Raw genomic sequence first — 12,117 nt, 5'->3', positions numbered from 1 at the left:
GCCCAGGAGGAAAAAGATAAATACAGCCTGCAATATTCCTTGGGGGGGTTCAGAGTAATCTGAGTTTTTGACTCTGCTCTGACCCTATTTGCAAATACACCTTTTGTGCCATCTAATGAGTGTGTGTCTGTGATTTTGGTGGCCTCCAGAGAAACGAACCGCTTTATGCATCGTCTGTGTCTGTGTGCGCTCCTCTCCCACACCCTGCTGCAGCTGCCCGGGCCCGGGGTGCATGCATTTGAAGGGGCTCAGGCCCATTAGCCCTGGGCTTCTGCTGGTTATGGAGCCAGCCCTAGATGAGCTGCTCATGGCTCCATTCTGAACCTCCAGCCGGGCCTTACATTCCCACCCCGGGCCTGCGCTGCATGCACTTGCCCAACTGGGCAGCACCACCAGCCCCAGCCCTGCCCTATTCCTGCCCTCACTGCAGACTTACCTGGAGGGAGCTGTGGGCACTGCTCTCCATGCTGCCTGGCTGTCATGTGCATGTGTGTGCATGCACATGCATGTGGCACCCCCTGCCTCATTGCTCTCCTCCTGCTCCCCTCAGCCCCAAACAGTCCCTTGCAGGATGGAACTTTGCCAGTCTGCAAGGGGAAGCCACCATTTCCTGCTTTCTCCTGTGATTTTCATTACAATCAGTCGAAACTGTTGAGTGTCTTTCTGACCCCATTTTTTATTGTTGCAACCCCAAATGGGGTTGTGACCCCAATGTTGAAAACCGCTGTTCTATAAGAAAACATTCATTCCCAGCTCCTCTCAGCATCAGTCCCTTATTGAATCTAGAGAATGTAATGTATTTGCTACATCGGAAGCTTAGCTATCTTACGCAAGATCTCACCAGCTATTACTTGGGGAAAAAAAGAATCTAAGGCGAGTTGGTAAATAAGCTGTTTTACACTGAGTAAAACTTACCTGTTTGACCTTAAAAAAGACAGTATTTGAAGGAAAGCAGGCAATGGACAGTGATGGCTGCAGCTGCAAAATCGGGCGCTAATCAATGTTGTAATGAATACTGTGTGAATCCCCAGCTGAACTTCAAACCAGAAGACCACAGCCTGAGCAGTGCAGAGAAAAGGAAGTACAACCTAAGATTAATGGAGACTAGAGTCAAAAAAGAGCTTGTGAGGGAGCTGTGTGAGAAAAAGAAGAGATGAAAGGAAGCAATCATGGACATAGCCCAGGATCAGCATCTGAAGTGAGCTTCAGCTCACGAAAACTTGCGATATAGACATAAACATAGAACTATCTATGTTTGGCTAGTCTATCAGGTGCAAATCTATCCTGCCTTCTATTTGATTTCCGACTAAGATTGCTAATTCCATCTCTTAGTGAAAAGAGGACATTGGGCTGAGGACAACAGGCAGCATGTTAGGATCTTGATGACACAGCTGCTGTTATACCTTAGGACTTAATGGCCCTTTGAAGCTGGTTGGGTTTATGTTTTTTATTGTAACCATTGTGCCTACAGTATTTGCACCTTTTACTTCTAGCAACTCTAATATATTAATTCTCTTCAACAAGAGTGTGTATTTTTGGGAACTCACTGAAGACAACAGCACAAGAAGTCTAGTGCCTACAAGATTATGCTACACCCAGCATGTTTCCAGACAACGAGGGACTGGTTTATCACAACACCCTGCTGTGGGGTCTGTTACATTATCTTTATTTATGAGCTAGACAAGGGATCCAATGCAAATGGATCTAGGAAAATAAGGTCAGGGAACATCAAAATGAGAATCAACCCTAGATACATGTAGTTAATACCATCTGTGGGAAAATAATGTAAAACAAGTATTCAGTGGATAGGAGAGAGATGGGAAGTTGTAACCTAAGGCTGATAGTGAACAGCAAATTTAAAATGAGCTTTTAATACAACATGCAGAGTGGAGGAGATTTAATTTTGCTGAAATTTGGGACGATATATAGAGGGACACCAAATAATCTAGAGAACTGAGGTAATAGTCCCTTTCTATATGGCACTGAAGAGACTAAGATAAGAATAAATTGCTTTCAATTTTTAGGACACCTGCAGTGCTAGTATAGTATTATGTACAATGGAGGGGCTTCAGCAAAGAAAATTGAATTAGGAGTTGACAGGGGTGTGGATGGGACAGAGAACATGGGACTTAAAAGTACCACATTTGAATTGCTTGGCAAGCTAATAACTTAGGAAGCTAGCAAGGATGAGAAGAGTAAAACCCAGGAAAGAGAAATAAACTATTTGGAATTTTACCATTTAAGACACTGACGTGCAGAATATGGTCCAAATGGAGACTAAATTCAGGAAAGAACATGTACACTCAATTTATCAAAAAGTCACTGATAATGATATCTAATAAACCACTGAGAACTGTGATGTGGAGGTAAGACTATGAAGATTAATGTCCATGCAGCTATTCTTTCAAGATGCATAAAATTGTCTCCGTCAGTTTTTCTACAGCATACTTCCCTATAGCATCCAACTACAGATAGGTGGAACCACAAAAAATCTACAGCTATATGTATTTAGTATAGTAAATTTTGTGAAAAGAAATTAAGCATAAATGGAGAGGACTGAATAGAGTTAATCTGTTCAGAAGTTATTAAGTGTTTCTTTGAGATCTCTAGCTTTCTGGATAACCCACTCCAAATGGTACTACCAAAAATATGTTTGATAAATGTTGAGGAGACATTGTCTCCTTAGTAGTGAAAACCATTCTTGTAGCATAAATTAAAAATTCTTCACAATTTACTTTCTCAAACTGAAACTTGGGAAGATGGTAACAAAAATAGAGAACTGGGATAAAAGAAAGTAATTAAACTGTTTCTATATAAGAGTTTCTCCTCATGATCTATACTGGGGAGGCTAATTTGTTGCATAAGTGCCAAAAGCAGCATGGGTAGCCTCTCTGTGTGGCAAGCAATAGATCAGGGAGGTGACAAGTACCACAGCAGCAGACATCACAGGACCAGAAAACAGAGCAGTGCATTGGGCAGGGAGCACAAAATGGGGAACAGAAAGCATAGCAGGAGACTGGACAATGGAGGAGGATTAGAGTGACAGTTGGAGAGGGTGTGGGGCTAATTTGTGACATGTCTCAAAAACGTTGGCCCCCACTGATCTGCAACAATGGGGTTGGACTATTTCAATGGTTTTTCAATGAAATGGCATGTAAAGAATCACTTAAGGTGACCAATATAAAGCAGTAAGGAAACCATGCTATGTTTAAACACTATAAACTATGGAACCCTTCTTTACTACTTATTACAATAAGTTGGCAACCACTGTTTAATAGTATTTGGTATTGTTTAGTGGATTTTATCCCTCTAATGGATTCCATAAGTAAAAAAAAAAAAGAAACAAAAAAAAGAACAAAACCTGGCATTTGGCAGATGCTGTGGATAGTTCAGCAATGACAAACTGACACACAGCTGTGCATATCTGGCAGATAGCTTTTTCAGGCTGTATTTTCAAGATAGCCAGCCAGCAGCCAGATGTTTAGGGAAATCCCCCATTGTTACTTCATAGAAAGAGAAGGAGTTGTCCTCTGGCAGTTCTCCATAGCGGAAAACTTAGAGCCACTAATCTTGCTGTCTCTCCGAATCTGACTTAGTATCAGATTTCCAACTCTCTACCACTCTTTACAATTGTGTGGCACATTGTTTGGGCTGTAATACAATGCACACAGGTGGGACCAACTGCTCTAAGTTCTGTGGCTCCATATAACTCTACAACAGGTCTTATAAAAATTTGTTTAACGAAAGAGGTGTAATGGGGTGTAAGGCAAGGGCCATCAATACCTGAAGTTGTGTTACTGTTCATTTTATCTATCCAGATATTTATGTGGCCCATACTTCCAAGCTGACCAAAAGCCACTTAAACATTCCAGAACAAAAATAATTTCTCTTCCTTTCCACACTTTTAAGAGAAATAACTTAATGGGATGAGTGGCTTGGCATGTGTTGGTTTATGTTTGTGCAAGGGAAGTGGATGCACTACAGCTCTATAAAGAGCTATTGAAGAAAATCCAAGTCACAGAAATATGTTTTTCATTTAGTTCTGAGAAGATTTAGCCACAGCCACTCTTGTTGTTTCTTGAAGTTTTGAAGTTTCTTGCTCTTTTGAAGTTTTGTTTCCTACAGAAACAGCCTCTCTACTCACTGTCAATTTCGTAGCTCTAGTGGTTCAACTTAACTATCATGAGAAGTTATGCTCAAAAAAAGAAATAGGATTTTCAGGGACACAGGGCCAGTGCTGAAGATGGCATTCATTATACCAGAACAGCGACCTTGAAGGGACTTTCTGCTTAATGGGAGAATATACAAAAAGCTGAACACCAAGGCTATGAGTACTATGGTTTGTGCCAAGCAGAAAGACTTTGATACACAACCAATTGCAAAGACGGTACACAACCCTGGTTTCACTAAGCTGAAATCTAAACCTTCTACTGCTCACTGTTTTATCTGTCCCTGGACACATACTCTTCCACAATACAACAGGAATTCTCCCAGTCACAAAGGGTTCCTCTGAAAATGCATCAGAATGGGGTTAACTTTGGGCTTTCCTCTTAGAAATGACAAAATATGCAAGTAAGGGATCAGCAAAAATCTTCCCCCTAGGTCTCTAGCACACGCTCCAATGCACAGTTTAGGTTAAACTGAAAAAATAATCATGTTCCCTTATACATTTGCTCTCTCTCAGAGCTGCAGTTTCCCTTCCTATTTGTTTACATGAAAGACTGTTCAATACATTTTACCTAGGTTTTAATGCAATTTAGCAAATGAAAACAGTAAGAAGAATCAATACCCCATAACTAGCTAACTCTTGTCAGCTCACCAGTGAGTTACCAGCTTATCAAGCAACTCAAATTTGGTACTTCCCATAGCTTGGGAACCTCCAGGCTAAAGGATATGTTTTGAACTTAAGGATCAAGTTAGTCATTGGACAGAATTTTGTTGTCTATTGTGCAAGTTTTTTACTCTTGTATTCAATATGGTAGTTGTTCTTGGTTTTTTAATTATGTTCATCAGGAGATGAAGATAGACTAGCTGTCATTTTTTTTTTGACAACGTGCATTGTTTTTTCAGGATGGCAGCCAAAACTGACAATACAGTATTTTTGGGGATTATTTTTTTGACAAGCAGTACTGCAATAACATTAGCAAAACAGCAGCAACAGCAGTTGTGGTGATAGCACTTTTCTCTAATTCAGGCCTGAATGATGACTTAAAAACAATTTGCAGGCTTTGGCAATAATAATACCAGAATAACAAGTGGAAAACAGGAATAATTTCACTGAAGTCAAACCAGAAAAAGGGGTCAAAGCAAAGCCATGTGAATCCTCCATAAGGCAGATCAGAATTAGGCCCGCAAGCAGAAACAGGTTTGCTAGGGTTGCTTTAGTCTAATAAGTTGCTTCCAACTGATAAAGTAATCAGAATGCTCTTTTATCACTGAGTTAAAACATACCCAGAGAGACATTATACCTGTAGCATGAAACCTTCCCCCACTAAAGTCAAAAGCAAAACATGCAGGCCATTAGCCTTTATATTAGGGATATATGCCTTTGAAATCAGTGTGTTCTGTAATACTGTATTAAAACTGAAATAAAATCCCAGCCCAGTACTTTGAGTCAATCTCTCCTTTACATATGGCCCCCATAATGATGATAACATCTAAATGTCTCAGAAGGGTTTGTCCTCCCAACACCCCTGTGAGATAGAAAATACTATTAATCTCATTTTCTAAAGGAACAGAGACAATGGGAGAGTACAAGTTACTTGCTCAAGATCACAGAAGAAACTGATGGCAGAGCAAGAAACTAAACCCAGGTTTCCTAAGTTCCAGAGTACTATGATAATCATGTGCATGCAGCCAGCCCCTAAGTACTACCATACAATAAAAGCAGCTTAACCAAAGCATTGCTCCTACACCAACTTCCCAAAAAGAAACCACACAGACACCCACATGTATACACACAGTCATTTGTGACTTGACTTTACCTGCAAACAATAAGAACAGACTACACGTATGCTTTTTGCTGCAAAATGAAGTCTGAATCTATTGTATGAATTTAATACACAAGGAAGGGAAGGAAGAAGAAAGTGATGTACTTGACTTCAACAAAGTTACCCTAAACAGGAAATCCAACTACCCCCAAAAGCAAGACTAAGGGCATGGAGAAATGTACCATTTTAAAGAGCAGACAACTTACTGTCAGTAACTTACAGCTGATCTGCTGTAACTGTTTTTTTGGTATGCTCCACTCATATTAAAACAATTATGTTGGGTTCATCTGCACACCTTAAGTCTTCCTATCAACCTCTTTAAAAGTGGTGTAACTGTTTTGTCTGCCTGTAACAGGGAGGCCATCCTTCTGTTACTTATGGAATAAGGAAATGATACTTACCACAACTGCTGTGGAGTGTCCAGAGAAATGATGATGTCATCAGATGGTGGTAGCAATGTTAACTGCACCTGCGGGGGAGAGTAATGAAGCAATAACTCACCGGAAATGACTCGCTAATAAGTAAGCAGAAAAGACTGGATCTTCCCCCAGAAAGTGAAACACAACTTCTGGTAGAGCATGACCAGAGTGACTTGTGCAGAGGCATGGAGTGAAGGAGAATTGGCACATAGGGTGAGAAGCTCAGTGACTGCTGACTGAGCTGAAGGCAGATGGAGGGAACATTTTGCACCCAGACTAAGGTAACTAGGTTATTTGTAAGTTGAGGAGCCTTACAAAAAGAAATTAAATCTAACAGTGCTGGGTCAGACCAAGGAGACAGCAGTGGAACTAGCCAAGTCACTTCCTTGTCCTATGCTTTTAGGAACAGATTGGCCCCATTTGAAAGAAGCAGTAGTGAAAGCTATGAGTGAGTTAAAAGCGCGAGAATATTTAAGACAAGTAGATGGAGTCTTTGTGGGGATGGGACCCCAAGGAGAGGAACAGAGAGAAGAGGAGGAGATAGACCTTGAAGCTATCATTGGAGGTGGGCACTTCAGAGAACACCAAGAGCAGACACCATTATTTTGAACGTCTCTGAAGAAGGCCTAGCCAGGAGACAGGAGGAAGTACTCAACCCTGGGTTAGCAGATACAACATCACGCTTTGACATGAGAGATGACATTTTATATAGAATAGACAAGGGTAAAGGCGAGGACAACATTTTACAAATTCTGGTGCTCAGGCAGTATTGGATGCAAATATTGAAAGTAGCCCATACACTTCCCATGGGCATTCATTTAAGCCTAGAAAAGACTGAAGCTAGATTAAAACAGAGAATGTTTTGGCCAGGATTTTCTACAAGATTGTAGAAAAGTTTTATAAGGAATGTCCTGAGTGTCAGAGTGTGTCAGGGTATACACCCATGAAAGGACTGCTGGTATCAATGCCTATCATAACAAGATCTTTTGATAGAATCACATTAAACATCATGGGCCCTTTTCCAAGAAGTAGTGCAGGCTAGCAATATGTCCTGGTAATAGTAGATTATACCATGAGGTTCCCAGAGGCCATCCCACTGAAGACTATTGCAGCCCCCAAAGTAGCAGAGAAGTTGGTAAAATGGGTAGCAAGAGTGGGTCTTCCTCAAGAACACTTAACAGATCAAGGAAAGTCATTTATGTCAGGAGTTTTACAAGGTATTTGCCAGACCCTGAAGATAAAACAGCTAAGAACCTCCATTTAACACCCCCAGATGGATGGTCTAGTTCAGGGGTCAGCAACCCCTGGCACACTTGCCGAGCATGGCACACAAGGCCATTTTGCTTGGCATACCGCTGCCAGCAATGGAGCCCAGGATACTCCCAGCAGGCGGCTGGGAGGCTGCAAGCCCTGCTGAAAATGGACCAGGCTCTGTGGGCTGGCTTCACCCGTGAGGCTGCAAACAGCTGCCCTGGGCTCTGGCATGTTGGCACTCCGGCACCTTCCAAGGTAGACACTGTGGTTTTTTTCAGCACTCCGGCCAAAAAATGTTGCCTACCCCTGGTCTAGCTGAACAGATTAACTGGACGCTTAGGGGGATGATAAGAATCTGTATTCAAGGGGACCCAAGAGAATGGGAATCCATAATTCCTCATTGTTGTTTTCCATTAGAGAGGCTCCACAAGCCTCTACTGGTTGCGCCCCTTTTGAATTAGTCTACGGACATAAGCCTAGGGGTTCACTTGATGTTATTTGTGAAGGTTAGTTGGAGGGACTGACAGGTGAAGGGAGACAACCACGTTTGATGCAGGACTTCCATGAAAAATTAGAGATGGTGTGAACAGTAGCTCAGGAAAACTTAGAATGCTGTCAACAGAGACAGAAACAGACACACGGCACCCATGCAAAAGATAGAGAGCTACCAGAAGGAGATGAGGTACTAGTCATGCCACCTGATAATAGCCTCAAATTGTTGGCACATTGGCAGGGGCCATTCCAAATCACTAAAAAGCTAGGACCAGTGAACTATAAGGTCCAATGAACTAGCCCAGTAAGAAGAAAACAGAATTACCATGTTAATTTTTTGAAGAAGTTGAATGAAAGAGATGCATGACTGATGCAAGGAGGTCTTTCTTGCAGGAGGTCTTCTTCAGAGGATTTGGATAATGTGGGTGACCCTATATTATCAGAATCTACAAACGGAGAGCCTAAGATAGGAAAGACACTCTCGGGTATTCAGAAGCAAGAGTCAGAATGACTGGTACAAGAGTTCCCAGATGTATTTAGCAAAGCATCACTGGAGGCAGTTGCCTCATCATTTATGGCAAGCCGTTAAACAAGAAGTTACATAGATGTTACAGTTAGACAGAATAGAAGAACCCCGTAGCCCCTGGAGGGCCCCCCTCATTGTTGTGCCTAAGCCAGATGGAAATATTAGGGTGTGCGTAGACTTCAAGAAAGTAAACAAGGTAGCCATATTTGACATGTTTCTGATGCCACGAGTTGAGGAGATGCTAGAGAAAATGGGTCAGGTCAAATACTTTTCAATGCTAGACCTTACGAAGTGTTACTGGCAAATTCCAATGACCCCAATGGATAAAGAAAAAATAGCATTTGGTATGCCGTGGGGGTTATTTCAATTCAACAGAATGCCATTTGGGCTGCATGGTGCAGCAGCATCATTTCAGTATTTAATGGACAGGACGTTGGCCTCACATCAAATGTATGCAGCTGCATATATTAATGATATCATAATCTTCTCTGCTGACAGGGAACCACATTGTCATTTTAAAGGAACCAAGGGATGTAGGACCAACTGCAAATCCAAAGAAATGTAGCTTGGGCCAACAGGAAACTCAATATCTTGGGTTCCAAGTGGGGCAGGGATACATAAAGCCTGTAGCAGACAAAGTGGAGGCTGTACGTAGATATGTTACCCAAGATGCTGAAGCAATTTAGATCATTTTTAGGCTTTGTTAATTGTTATTGCAGGTTTATCAAGAAGTTTTCAGAGGTAGTATCACCTCTGACAGATATGACGAGGGGTAAGCCCAGACAGCTGCAGTGGACAAAGCAAGCCCTGAGAGCGTTTGACATAATTAAACAGCTGCTTTGTAAAGAACCTGTTTTATATACCCCTAAGTTTCAAGAGACTTTTTATTTACAACTGACACTTCAGGGAAGGTGTTAGGGGCAGTACCATTTCAGGGGGAGGAAAGGCATACAGCATATGTGAGCAAAAAATTGTGTGAACCAGAAACACGCTATTCTGCGATAGAAATAGAATGCTTAGCCATAAGATGGGGGCGGAACTTCTTCGTTATTATTTGTTGGGGCAAAAATTCATATTAATTACTGATCACGCACCCCCCAAATGGCTGCAGACAGCTAAAACTGATAACGCCCAACTAATACCTTACGCTCTCGCATTACAACCATTCTATTTTTTGGTAGAACACCAAGCTGGGAAGAAGAACATAGCAGCTGACTTTCTGTCACAATCTTTAGACCCTAAAGAGATCACATGCCTGGCGACACCAGAGGTAGCTATGTGAGGTGGATAATAGAAGAATAACAGAAATGTAATATTTGGACTTTTAACTGAAGGGGGAGGTATGTAACAGGGAGGCCATCCTCCTGTTACTTATGGTATAAGGAAACGCTACTTACCGCAGCTGCTGCGGAGTGGTCAGAGAAACGATGATGTCATCAGACGGAGGCAGTGACACCTAACTGCACCTGCAGGGAAGAGTAATGAAGCAATGACTCACCGGAAACAACTTGCTGATAAGTAAGCAGGAAAGACTGACTCTTCCCCCGGACAGGAAACCGTGAGTTCTGGTAAAGTGACAATCGGAGTGATTCGTGCAGAAGCACGGAATGAAGGAGAGTCAGCACGTAGGGTGAGAAGCCCAGTGACTGCCAGCTGAGCTGAAGGTGGACAGAGGGGACATTTTGCACCCAGACGAAAGTAACTGGGTTATTTGTAAGTTGAGAGACTTTACAAATGGCAGAGAGATGTATCACTAAAGAAGAACAGAGAGGGGGCAAGAGTAACCCCTCCCTACAAAGGCTGAGACTAGGCAATCTATTTGGGACTTTGCTTATCTGTTTGTGTTATACTGTTGAAAGAATCTGAGCCATAGCACGCAAGGTTTTTTCTTCTTTCTGTTTTGACCTGATGTGGGCAAAGATGTGTAAAAGAAAGAAAGAAAGAGAATATAGCATGTGTAAACACCAATAGGAGTCCTCCGTGTGATAACTTATAAATTTTTCTCCCATCAAGGCGCGACAAGACTCAAGGGTTTTCTTTTTTTTGATTTTCCTTTTTCACACATTACCCTCTTACACTATCTATGCCCTAACCCCCATTAAATTACCCCTGAATGAAACAGGGAAACTACTGCAGCCTAGACTCATTTACTGCAGGTTAAGATTGAATAGGTACAACATTTATGCCAGATTCAGCTTCACCAAAGTAAGCTACCTTGGTTTTAAAGTGTTATTCCTGTCTTGTCTATTATTCACCCTCTGTCATCATTACTGTCATATGCATACATGCAGGCTGATAATTCTTTCTCTAGTTTTACACTGGTGTAATTCCATCACCTTCAAATCATTCCTGATTTACACCAAGGTGGAAGGAGTTAGGCCTAATATATATTATCTTTGTGGTAAGAATAAAGATTAATTAGTGCATTTTCTGAAGCTGCCTGCAGTAAAACTAATTCCATGCCCAATAAATCTAGAAAGCAGACAGAAATTTCAATAGCAAACCAATGCACATTATTTTGTCCTTCCTTTCTTATTTACGTTATGTGAAGGATATGTGACTTTGCAATCAGTGCTGTTTGCAAAACCAAAGCAAAATGTAAAGGATTCTATACCCAATTCTCCCAGACAATATCGACTATTCAAAAGTCCTACAGTAAGAGAGCATCTTTCCTGAATCCACAAATTTCTGCAATGAGGATGCCACAGTGGTTTCTTAGCATTTATGCATCTCATCCTACATTACAGACCTAGCTATTAGAAAGGGACTGCGGTATCTTCCATATAAAGGTGAGAGGCCACTGTTATTGACACATGATTTTAATCCTTTGGACATTTCAAAAGATGAAGATTAGCAGAGATGCTCGAAACTAGCACCCAGGAGAGAGCTATTTGTCAAAAAAGTTGATACCATTGATGCTTGTCGAAGTATAAAAGAGTGTGTAATTTATCTAATATAAGTCAGGCCTTGTTTGCCTAGACTCCTAAGTTTTGACAGTTCCCTTGCTGAATTATCTGATACTGAGTTTCATATTATAAATGCAAATGTTTGATCAGTTATGCATTTTAGGAGCAACCCATATTATTGGGCTGGATTTTATTCCTTGGTTTTCTCCAGAGTTTTCCTTCTTAAAGTCTTTGTTTCCTTCAGAATTCATTATAAACGACATAATTATATGTCTTTTTCTTCCTTGATTGAGCGCATTTCTTACAAATGATGATTTACCACTTGGAAATTACAAATAGCATGAATAGATACAATTATTATATTGCCGAATTTGCTTTAAAATTCAGAAATGTAGTTTAGCTGAACTGTTCATAAATTATAAGTAGGCAGGTCACATTCTTTACTCTAATCTTTACATGAGACCTTGGATGCAAATTGTACTTGCTCTTCATAAAGAGAATTCAAAGGTTTGTACTGGAATATGGAATGG

At 41.2% G+C, this 12,117-nt stretch overlaps 1 long non-coding RNA gene across 1 annotated transcript in view; it reads right to left on the bottom strand.

Moving 5' to 3' along the window:
* Positions 1 to 10,148, bottom strand: part of LOC109310787 — a 21,349-nt gene extending 11,201 nt beyond the window's left edge. Inside the window, exons 1-2 of the long non-coding RNA XR_002101315.1 lie at positions 10,079 to 10,148; positions 6,392 to 6,459 (exon numbers count right to left, since the gene is read on the bottom strand). This is a non-coding gene — a long non-coding RNA (uncharacterized LOC109310787). The remainder of the gene's footprint in view (positions 1 to 6,391; positions 6,460 to 10,078) is intronic.
* Positions 10,149 to 12,117: the final 1,969 nt, after the last annotated feature.

The sequence above is a fragment of the Crocodylus porosus genome, unplaced genomic scaffold (assembly GCF_001723895.1).
Source record: "Crocodylus porosus isolate Cpor-Errol unplaced genomic scaffold, CroPor_comp1, whole genome shotgun sequence".
NCBI classification, from domain to species: Eukaryota; Metazoa; Chordata; order Crocodylia; family Crocodylidae; genus Crocodylus; species Crocodylus porosus.
Note: the sequence above shows the minus strand (reverse complement) of the source record. Positions and strands in the feature narration are given on the sequence as shown.